The sequence below is a fragment of the Bombina bombina genome, chromosome 9 (assembly GCF_027579735.1).
Source record: "Bombina bombina isolate aBomBom1 chromosome 9, aBomBom1.pri, whole genome shotgun sequence".
Lineage (NCBI taxonomy): Eukaryota > Metazoa > Chordata > Amphibia > Anura > Bombinatoridae > Bombina > Bombina bombina.
This window is the reverse complement of record NC_069507.1, coordinates 91,642,228-91,653,471: the sequence shown is the minus strand read 5'-3', so window position 1 is coordinate 91,653,471 and position 11,244 is coordinate 91,642,228. Positions and strand designations below refer to the sequence as shown.

Below are 11,244 nucleotides of genomic sequence, written 5' to 3'. Positions count from 1 at the left end.
AGAGGTGTACTGTTTTCCCTCCTTGTAAATCTCACATTTGATGATGGACCACAGGTTCTCAATGGAGTTCAGATCAGGTGAACAAGGAGGCCATGTCATTAGATTTTCTTCTTTTATACCCTTTCTTGCCAGCCACGCTGTGGAGTACTTGGACGCGTGTGATGGAGCATTGTCCTGCATGAAAATCATGTTTTTCTTGAAGGATGCAGACTTCTTCCTGTACCACTGCTTGAAGAAGGTGTCTTCCAGAAACTGGCAGTAGGACTGGGAGATGAGCTTGACTCCATCCTCAACCCGAAAAGGCCCCACAAGCTCATCTTTGATTATACCAGCCCAAACCAGTACTCCACCTCCACCTTGCTGGCGTCTGAGTTGGACTGGAGCTCTCTGCCCTTTACCAATCCAGCCACGGGCCCATCCATCTGGCCCATCAAGACTCACTCTCATTTCATCAGTCCATAAAACCTTAGAAAAATCAGTCTTGAGATATTTCTTGGCCCAGTCTTGACGTTTCAGCTTGTGTGTCTTGTTCAGTGGTGGTCGTCTTTCAGCCTTTCTTACCTTGGCCATGTCTCTGAGTATTGCACACCTTGTGCTTTTGGGCACTCCAGTGATGTTGCAGCTCTGAAATATGGCCAAACTGGTGGCAAGTGGCATCTTGGCAGCTGCACGCTTGACTTTTCTCAGTTCATGGGCAGTTATTTTGCGCCTTGGTTTTTCCACACGCTTCTTGCGACCCTGTTGACTATTTTGAATGAAACGCTTGATTGTTCGAGGATCACGCTTCAGAAGCTTTGCAATTTTAAGAGTGCTGCATCCCTCTGCAAGATATCTCACTATTTTTGACTTTTTTGAGCCTGTCAAGTCCTTCTTTTGACCCATTTTGCCAAAGGAAAGGAAGTTGCCTAATAATATGCACACCTGATATAGGGTGTTGATGTCATTAGACCACACCCCTTCTCATTACAGAGATGCACATCACCTAATATGCTTAATTGGTAGTAGGCTTTCGAGCCTATACAGCTTGGAGTAAGACAACATGCATAAAGAGGATGATGTGGTCAAAATACTCATTTGCCTAATAATTCTGCACTCCCTGTATATATCTATCTATATCTATATATATCTATGAGTATATTAAATAAGATATGTGCAGATGTTAGGAATAGAGTTGCAATAATTATAGTAAAAAAAGTCTTCATATAATATAAATAATAGTTGACAAATTTTAGAAGCAGGGAATTCGCAACATGAAACACCAAAATTTATCAAAAGTTCGCTAACCAGTACGAAGCTAATCGTGCCGTACTCAACACTTTTTTTGACCTTTTTTTTTAATAAATTTGAGGATCGTATTCAGATTCGCGGCCGCGATGTTTGGCGAACGTATAGATGCCCGCGAATGCAACATATTTGACGCTTTGATAGATGGGCCTGATGGTGTGCAATATTTGGTTCCCGTGAGGCCACTGTTAGTGTCTGTAATTCTACTCGCAAGCACTAAGTGGGCTGAGGACCTTGAATTACTTTTACTTATTTACTTATTGACATTGTACTGCCTTTCAAGTAAGCACACACAGTGTGCAATAATAGGTTCCTGTGAGGCCACTGTTAGTGCTTGTAATTCAACACGCAAACACTAAGTGGGCTGAGGACCTTGAAATATTTTCAACCAGTGTTTTCTGGCATTGCATTGCCATTAAGTAAGGGGGATACGGTTCACTACGGCTGAGCAGTAATTCTATTGTGGAGGTGGAATCAACATTAACTGGGACGGTTCACAGAGTATCGCGCCACCACCTATAGCGATCCAGCCCCAAGTCAAGGACGCATCGGATTGGCCCAGCTGTATACACCCCCCCCTCCAGCTGAGTCGCGGAGACTCCATCTTGGAAACAGTGTGATCAGAGCGGTACATGCCGGAACCTGGGACAGCTTCAAGTTTTTTTACACGGCTTGTATATATTTTAATATTGTGAGTGTTATTCTTGCTATTTGCTATTATTAAAATCACACATTTAATCTGCACTTAGATGCGATTGGCGCTTCTGTCTTCTTTTGTTTTTTCAGCTTTTTTAAAGTTCGTGATGGGACTTTTTTAAGGAACAGCTTGTATACGGAGAACTTTACTTAGCACTTTTTTGGGAACATTTCTTGCTACAGTTCAACTACGGAATTGTAAGACTTTTCTGCACATTTATATATCCCTGGTTGATGTTATATATGTGTTATATTATCCTTGAAAGGTTACCGTATATACACTTATTAGGCTAGTAACCAGGAGGTGCATTACCCAAACTCATACACATACATTCTGAGATATAGGATATCTATTTAAGACAGGGTTGTTTTGTTTTAACTTGTATTGTGAGCAGCGCCTGTATTAACCTCTCTTTTTTATGCTTTACTATTTAAATATTATTAACCCCTAATCTGCCGCCACCTACATACCTACATTTATTAACCCCTAATCTGTTGCCCCCAACGTCGCCGCCACTATAATAAAGTTATTAACCCCTAAACCTAAGTCTAACCCCACCTAACTTAAATTACTACAATTAACTAAATAATTCCTATTTAAAACTAAATACTTACCTATAAAATAAACCCTAAGCTAGCTACAATATAACTAATAGTTACATTGTAGCTAGCTTAGGGTTTATTTTTATTTTAAAGGGAACTTTGTATTTATTTTAACTAGGTATAATAGTTATTAACTATTTAATAACTACCTATTTACCTGTAAAATAAAACCTAAGTTACAATTACACCTAACACTACACTACAATTAAATTAATTACCTAAATTAAATACAATTAATTACAATTAAATACAATTATCTAAAGTACAAAAACCCCCCACTAAATTACAGAAAATAATAAAGAAATTACAAGATTTTTAAACTAATTACACCTAAAAACAGCCCTACCCTACACTAAATTACAAATAGCCCTTAAAAGGGCCTTTTGCGGGGCATTGCCCCAAAGTAATCAGCTCTTTTACCTGAAAAAAAAATTACAATTCCCCCCCAACATTAAAACCCACCACCCACACAACCAACCCTTCTCTAAAACCCACCCAATCCCCCCTTAAAAAAACCTAACACTAACCCCCTGAAGATCACCTTACCGGTAGATGTCTTCACCCAACCGGGCCGAAGTCCTCAACGAAGCCGGGAGAAGTCTTCATCCAAGCTGGGCGAAGTGGTCCTCCAGACGGCAGAAGTCTTCATCCAGACGGCATCTTCTATCTTCATCCATCCGACGCGGAGCATCCTCTTCTTCCGACGGCTATACACAGAATGAAGGTTCATTTAAATGACGTCATCCAAGATGGTGTCCCTTCAATTCCGATTGACTGATAGAATTCTATCAGCCAATCGGAATTAAGGTAGAAAAAATCTGATTGGCTGATGCAATCAGCCAATAGGATTGAAGTTCAATCCTATTGGCTGATCCAATCAGCCAATAGGATTGAGCTGGCATTCTATTGGCTGTTCCGATCAGCCAATAGAATGCCAGTTCAATCCTATTGGCTGATTAGATCAGCCAATAGGATTTTTTTCTACCTTAATTCCGATTGGCTGATAGAATTCTATCAGTCAATCGGAATTGAAGGGATGACATCTTGGATGATGTCATTTAAAGGAACCTTCATTCTGTGTTTAGCCGTCGGAAGAAGAGGATGCTCCGCGTCAGATGTCTTGAAGATGGACCCGCACCGGATGGATGAAGATATAAGATGCCGTCTGGATGAAGACTTCTGCCCGTCTGGAGGACCACTTCGCCTAGCTCCCGGCTTCGTTGAGGACTTCGGCCCGGTTGGATGAAGACTTCTCCCTTTAGGGTGATCTTCAGGGGGTTAGTGTTAGGTTTTTTTAAGGGGGGATTGGGTGGGTTTGTGTGGGTGGTGGGTTTTAATGTTGGGGGGGGGATTATAATTTTTTTTTAGGTAAAAGAGCTGATTACTTTGGGGCAATGCCCCGCAAAAGGCCCTTTTAAGGGCTATTTGTAATTTAGTATAGGGTAGGGCACTTTTTTTATTTTGTTAGGGGGATTAGATTAGGTGTAATTAGTTTAAAAATCTTGTAATTTCTTTATTATTTTTTGTAATTTAGTGTTTGTTTTTTGTACTTTAGATAATTTTATTTAATTGTAATTAATTATATTTAATTTAGGTAATTAATTTAATTGTAGTGTAGTGTTAGGTGTAATTGTAACTTAGGTTAGGTTTTATTTTACAGGTAAATTTGTCTTTATTTTAACTAGGTAGTTATTAAATAGTTAATAACTATTTAATAACTATTGTACCTAGTTAAAATAAATACGAAGTTGCCTGTAAAATAAAAATAAACCCTAAGCTAGCTACAATGTAACTATTAGTTATATTGTAGCTAGCTTAGGGTTTATTTTATAGGTAAGTATTTAGTTTTAAATAGGAATTATTTAGTTAATTGTAGTAATTTTATTTAGATTTATTTAAATTATATTTAAGTTAGGGGGGTTAGACGTAGGTTTAGGGGTTAATAACTTTATTATAGTGGTGGCGACGTTGGGAGCGGCAAATTAGGGGTTAATAATTGTAGTTAGGTTGCAGCGACATTGGGGGCCGCAGATTAGGGGTTAATAAATATAATGTAGGTGTCGGCGATGTTGGGGGCAGCAGATTAGGGGTTCATACATATAATGTAGGTGGCGGCGGTGTCCGGAGCTGCAGATTAGGGGTTAATATAATGTAGGTGTCAGCGATGTCGGGGGCGGCAGATTAGGGGTTAATAAGTGTAAGATTAGGGATGTTTAGACTCGGGGTTCATGTTAGGGTGTTAGGTGTGACGGTGAGACTCAAACACTGGCATAATAAATTCGGCAAGACAACAGTAAGCAAGGTTTCTACTGTCTGTCCTAATAATGGTTTAAACATCAAGAGACTTGGACTATATAATAAGAGTTCCTTTTTTCCAAGCAATACACACTATGGGATTGAGACTTTTGAGAACTTGGTTCTTAATGATATTGCTAAATTAAGGAATAAGTTACAGAAACCATGCGTGTCCAGAAAGTTGGGTCCTGTGAATTTCACCACTGTTGAACATCAAGCTTTTAAAGGATTAAGCAATAGACTGAGATTGTCCTGAAAGCAGCGGACAAGGGCGGTGCCACAGTGGTTTTAAATTCACAGGACTACAAGAGCAAGATTTATTCACAATTAAATGATGATAAAGTGTATAAGAGAATTGAATTTAACCCTGTGTTGAGGATTGCAAAAGAGATTAAAGTTGTGGTTGATAATGCATTGAAACATGGTGTTATTAATAAAGATACGGCAAAATTTTTGGTAGTGCAGGACCCTATTACACCTGTGTTCTATGCACTACCAAAAATACACAAATCCCTCAACAAGCCACCGGATCGGCCCATTGTGGCAGGGACTGGGTCTATTTTTTCTAAGATTGCAATTTTTTTAGATAAAATTTTACGCCCACATGTAGAACAGTCAAGCACTTTCATTAAAGATACTGGTGACTTTCTGGATAAGTTGGGCAATTTGCAGATGTACACTGATAAGTTTATTTTATATTCCTTAGATGTCACCAGTCTGTATACTTCTATCACCCACGGGAGTGGCTTAGGGGCTACTAGAACAGTATTATATACCAGTGGCTTGTTTACTGATGGGCAGATCCATTTTCTTATGCAGTTACTAGGGATTGTGTTGTACAACAACTATTTTCTATTTGAGGATTCTTTTTTCTTGCAACTACAGGGGACAGCAATGGGCTCCAACGTCGCACCCAACTATGCCAATCTATTTATGAATTCCTTTGAGACTCAAACACTGGCATAATAAATTCGGCAAGACAACAGTAAGCAAGGTTTCTACTGTCTGTCCTAATAATGGTTTAAACATCAAGAGACTTGGACTATATAATAAGAGTTCCTTTTTTCCAAGCAATACACACTATGGGATTGAGACTTTTGAGAACTTGGTTCTTAATGATATTGCTAAATTAAGGAATAAGTTACAGAAACCATGCGTGTCCAGAAAGTTGGGTCCTGTGAATTTCACCACTGTTGAACATCAAGCTTTTAAAGGATTAAGCAATAGACTGAGATTGTCCTGAAAGCAGCGGACAAGGGCGGTGCCACAGTGGTTTTAAATTCACAGGACTACAAGAGCAAGATTTATTCACAATTAAATGATGATAAAGTGTATAAGAGAATTGAATTTAACCCTGTGTTGAGGATTGCAAAAGAGATTAAAGTTGTGGTTGATAATGCATTGAAACATGGTGTTATTAATAAAGATACGGCAAAATTTTTGGTAGTGCAGGACCCTATTACACCTGTGTTCTATGCACTACCAAAAATACACAAATCCCTCAACAAGCCACCGGATCGGCCCATTGTGGCAGGGACTGGGTCTATTTTTTCTAAGATTGCAATTTTTTTAGATAAAATTTTACGCCCACATGTAGAACAGTCAAGCACTTTCATTAAAGATACTGGTGACTTTCTGGATAAGTTGGGCAATTTGCAGATGTACACTGATAAGTTTATTTTATATTCCTTAGATGTCACCAGTCTGTATACTTCTATCACCCACGGGAGTGGCTTAGGGGCTACTAGAACAGTATTATATACCAGTGGCTTGTTTACTGATGGGCAGATCCATTTTCTTATGCAGTTACTAGGGATTGTGTTGTACAACAACTATTTTCTATTTGAGGATTCTTTTTTCTTGCAACTACAGGGGACAGCAATGGGCTCCAACGTCGCACCCAACTATGCCAATCTATTTATGAATTCCTTTGAGGAAAAATTTGTATTTGAGAATGAGGAGTTTCGTCGGTGTGGCGCCGCCTGGTGGCGCTACATCGACGATCTCTTCGGTGTTTGGGTTGGCGACGTTGGAGCCCTTGTATCATTTGTGGATGAACTCAACAGATCAACCACCCATATTAAATTTAAATTGACTTGGTCTGAAAGTAAAATAGATTTTTTGGATGTATCGGTAAAGAAACAAGGTAATGGTTTCTGTACAGACATTTATCAGAAGGATACAGACAGGAATAGCCTTTTGAAATTTGACAGTGCTCACCAGCAACCGCTTATAGCATCATTACCACGTAGTCAGTTACTAAGAGTTAGGAAAATTGTCTCTGATGACAATATGGTTCCCCTTAGATTAAAGGAAATGGGGTCTAGATTCTTGGCACGTGGGTATCCTGACAGTTTGATTGACAAAGTCACTTCAGAGGTATTAGCTATACCTAAGGAAAATCTTACTATGAAAAGAACTATTAAACAAAAGGATAAGCGATTGACTTTTGTCTCTCAGTACTGTCAGGAGAGTAACCAAATAACAAGGATAATACGCAAACACTGGCATTTATTGAGTCAATGTATGGAAGATATTGATGAATTCAAATCTCCACCTTTGCCAGCATTCAAAAGGAACAAAAATGTAAGGGACACACTGATAAGAGCTGATATTGGTGCTAAAAAAATCTCGAAACAAACTTATATTAGTGATAAAAATGTTGGATGCTTTCCATGTCTTGGATGCATCAATTGCAGCTCAATAATCAAGGGCCCTTATTTCACTCATCCCCTAACAGGACATAAATTTAAACATAATGGGCACTACACATGTCTCGCATCTTATGTTGTCTATCTGATTAAATGCCCTTGTGGGCGTGGCTATGTCGGTGAGAGGTCTAGGCGTATCAAAGATAGAATAACCGAACATAAGAGCAACATAAGATGCGGGAACATTAAAGCACCTGTAGCAGCACATTTCTTGGAATTTGGACATCAAATTAATCTATTGCGATTTCAGGTAATTGAGAAAATTGAGATTCCAAGACGTGGGGGCAATAGAGATTTGTTATTAAAACAACGCGAGGTCTTTTGGATATTTAAATTAGACACCTTAGAACCAAAGGGACTTAATAAAGAGATTGATTGGTCAGTTTTCTATTGAATTCCCTTTAAGGCTCTTTGGCCTCGTGATAGTGCCTCTTTAATATTCATGACAGATTCAGTAAGTTGCTATTTGAATATTGACGATTATGGTTATTGCATAGTTGGTTGCTGGTTGAAACACTAAGATGGTTACAATGTATCATTACTCTGGTAGTTCTTGCTAGTGTAACAAGAAAATTAGACAAGATATATAATCATGTAACTAGTTACTTTGTGAGTCTTTTTAACTTGATTGTATATATATATAGAGTTTGGATTATTTTTTCTATATGACAAGTGGTTTTTTATGACTTTGTTTAAATTTGAAAGCCTTTATTAGCTAAGTTAATTAATGGAGTAATTTAACACATGAATTGCCAATGCTATAAAGGAAATTGTAAGGCTGCACTATGACATCACATGATTAAGGGGACCGCCCCGAAACGTTGTGTTCATTGTTTGATCCCCATGTTCTAAAATAAAAGGGATTTTTAATCTGACACCTCTGTGCTGTTCTTACGGTGTTAGGTGTAGACATAACTTTTTTTTCCCCATAAGAATCAATGGGGCTGCGTTAGGAGCTGAACGCGGCTTTTTTGCAGGTGTTAGGTTTTTTTCCAGCCGGCTCTCCCCCATTGATTCTTATGGGGAAATAAATGTAAGCAGAGCTGGTATTGAGGTGAGATGTGGAGCAAAATTTTGCTCTACGCTCACTTTTTTGCGGTTAACGCCGGGTTTGTAAAAACCCGTAATACCAGCGCTGTCTGTAAGTGAACAGTGAGCATAAACTGCTCATTAGCACCGCACAGCCTCTAACGCAAAACTCGTAATCTAGGTGGAAGTTTTTTTTTTTATATTCATCCAAATCTGAATGCAAATGACTGCAATCTATGTATGGAAAAGAAGATGTAACTTTTTATACTGTGCAGCTAGAAACATTTTGTTATTTCTCAGTTAGACGTTAAAAAAAAAAAACAATTTCTGAATGTGTTACTTACCAGCAAGATCGAGTGGAAATTGTAGCATACTCCATGTCCATACAGAAAGGATTACTTATGTAAGGCCCTGATGATTTCTGAAAAATGAAATGCCATTTTATTGTCAGACATTATAACAAATCAATAAAAAATAAACATATTTGTCTTTGAGATTCTACCAGGTTATGACTCTTAAGCCTTCCATGAATAGGAACAGATAAGATCGACCTCACAGTTTGAAATTCTTATGCATTCCAAATTAGGAAGCCGAAAAACATGAGTAATCATGAAAGGGCAGTTTCTATGGCAATCTGTGTGCCTTTGGCTAAAATTCTCAGCAGGTTTCATAATTCAAAAATGATCTGATGAAACCTGCCAGTAGAAAATGCTTCTAAGAGCTAATCATAACATAAGCAAAATGGGCACTAAGCCAAAAATAAAAATGATACCGTTGTCTCATTGTTTTGTTGCGATCTGTTGTATAGTACAGTTTAAATGTATGCATAATGCTTTATAGAGATAAAGAAATTAAACTTAAGCATACTCTAAAAAATTTAGGGAAAACAAATCATTTTAGAACAATTTTATTTATTGGAAAAGTAATTTTTGCATAACAATCCTAATTATTTAACATCACTTCTAGGTTAACTTTTTCAGTTAATTTAATCTTCTGTAAATGCTGCTTGTATTAACTACATAATATAAAATGTGCATGACATTTTTCATTGTCTGATCTTGAAAAGCGTGTTATTCTGAAACATAAACAGTGACGAGGACTTTTCATTTTATAAAGACATAAGAAGCTGCAAAGAAAGTACATAAGATCAAGAAAAACTGCTAGATGACACAACACCAGATTAGGGGCATTAATGTTAAAGGGACAGTCAACACCAGAATTTTTGTTGTTTAAAAAGATAGATAATCCCTTAATTTGTTTTACCTCTCTAATTACCTTGTATCTAAGCCTCAGTAGACCGCCCCTTATTTCAGTTCTTTTGACAGGCTTGCAGTTTAGCCAATCAGAGCTGTCTCCATGGTAAATGCACGTGTATGAGCTCAATGTTATCTATATGAAACACATGAACTAATGCCCTCTAGTGGTGAAAAACTATCAAAATGCATTTAGATTAGAGGCGGCCTTCAAGGTCTAAGAAATTAGCATATGAACCTCCTAGGTTTAGCTTTCAACTAAGAATACCAAGAGAACAAAGCAAAATTGGTGATAAAAGTAAATTGGAAAGTTGTTTAAAATGACATGCCCTATCTGAATCATGAAAGGTTTTTTTTTGGACTTGACTGTCCTTTTAAATGCAACAATCTCACTGTCAATGTTAGGAAAGAAATATAATTTGACAAATTATTATACAAATAGAAATGTTTGAGACCTGGTTTATGGAGGTAGAAGTGCAAAAAATGTTGCTTCGTTATACATCCATGCAAATGAATAACGAAGCAGCCATTTTGCCAAGACGGACACTTATGACTGAATAAACAAATACACCACTCATTCATTTTGTTTCACCATGCAATATATAAATAAATTAAATACATGACTGGTGTATCCATTCATTTTGTCACACATTTCTGAATTCCAGCAAAAATGTCTGCTTCTTTATTTGTTTTCATGAACAAATAAAGAAGCAACACATTTTTGCACATCTACAATTAGTTCTGATTTTTTTTATATTGTTCAACTACATTCTGTGTTTTTTAATTGGGAGCAATAAAATAAATGAAATGTTACACAAGACCACAGCAAAAATGGCTGCATCAGTCTTCAGGATATGCAATTTTAAACAATTTTCCAAATTACTTTTATCAAATTTACTTTGTTCTCTTGGTATTCTTTGTTAAAAGCTGAAGGCCACCTCTTATCTCAGTGCACTTTGACATTTGTTCACAGTTAGACAGTGCTAGTTCATATGTGTCTTATAGATAACATTGTGCTCACCACCATGAAATTAGTTATGAGTCAGCATTGATTGGCTAAAATGGATGTCTGTCAAAAGAACTGAAATAAGGGGCAGTCTGCAGAGGCTTAACCATGTTGGTTATACAAAACTGGGCAATGGGTAATAAAGGGACTATCTATCTTTTTAAACAATAACAATTTTCAAGTAGACTGTCCCTTTAAATTTGGCAAGTGATTATTATGTGGTTGAGTATTCCTAGTATGGTTTAGAAACAAATTTGATAAAAATGTGGTTTCCTAAACACTCTGCCACCTCAGAGATGGAGGAGTTAAATTATCCCGGACTGATTAGTCTGTGATGATGAAAAAGCCCTGCTCTTGCTCAATTGGT

The 11,244-nt window shown here is 37.4% G+C and overlaps 1 long non-coding RNA gene across 1 annotated transcript in view; it reads right to left on the bottom strand.

Moving 5' to 3' along the window:
• The window catches only part of LOC128639538 (uncharacterized), a 63,374-nt gene extending 54,186 nt beyond the window's left edge, over positions 1-9,188 (bottom strand). The window contains exons 1-2 of the long non-coding RNA XR_008399219.1: positions 9,121-9,188; positions 8,963-9,039 (exon numbers count right to left, since the gene is read on the bottom strand). This is a non-coding gene — a long non-coding RNA (uncharacterized LOC128639538). The remainder of the gene's footprint in view (positions 1-8,962; positions 9,040-9,120) is intronic.
• Between the last annotated feature and the right edge of the window lie 2,056 nt (positions 9,189-11,244).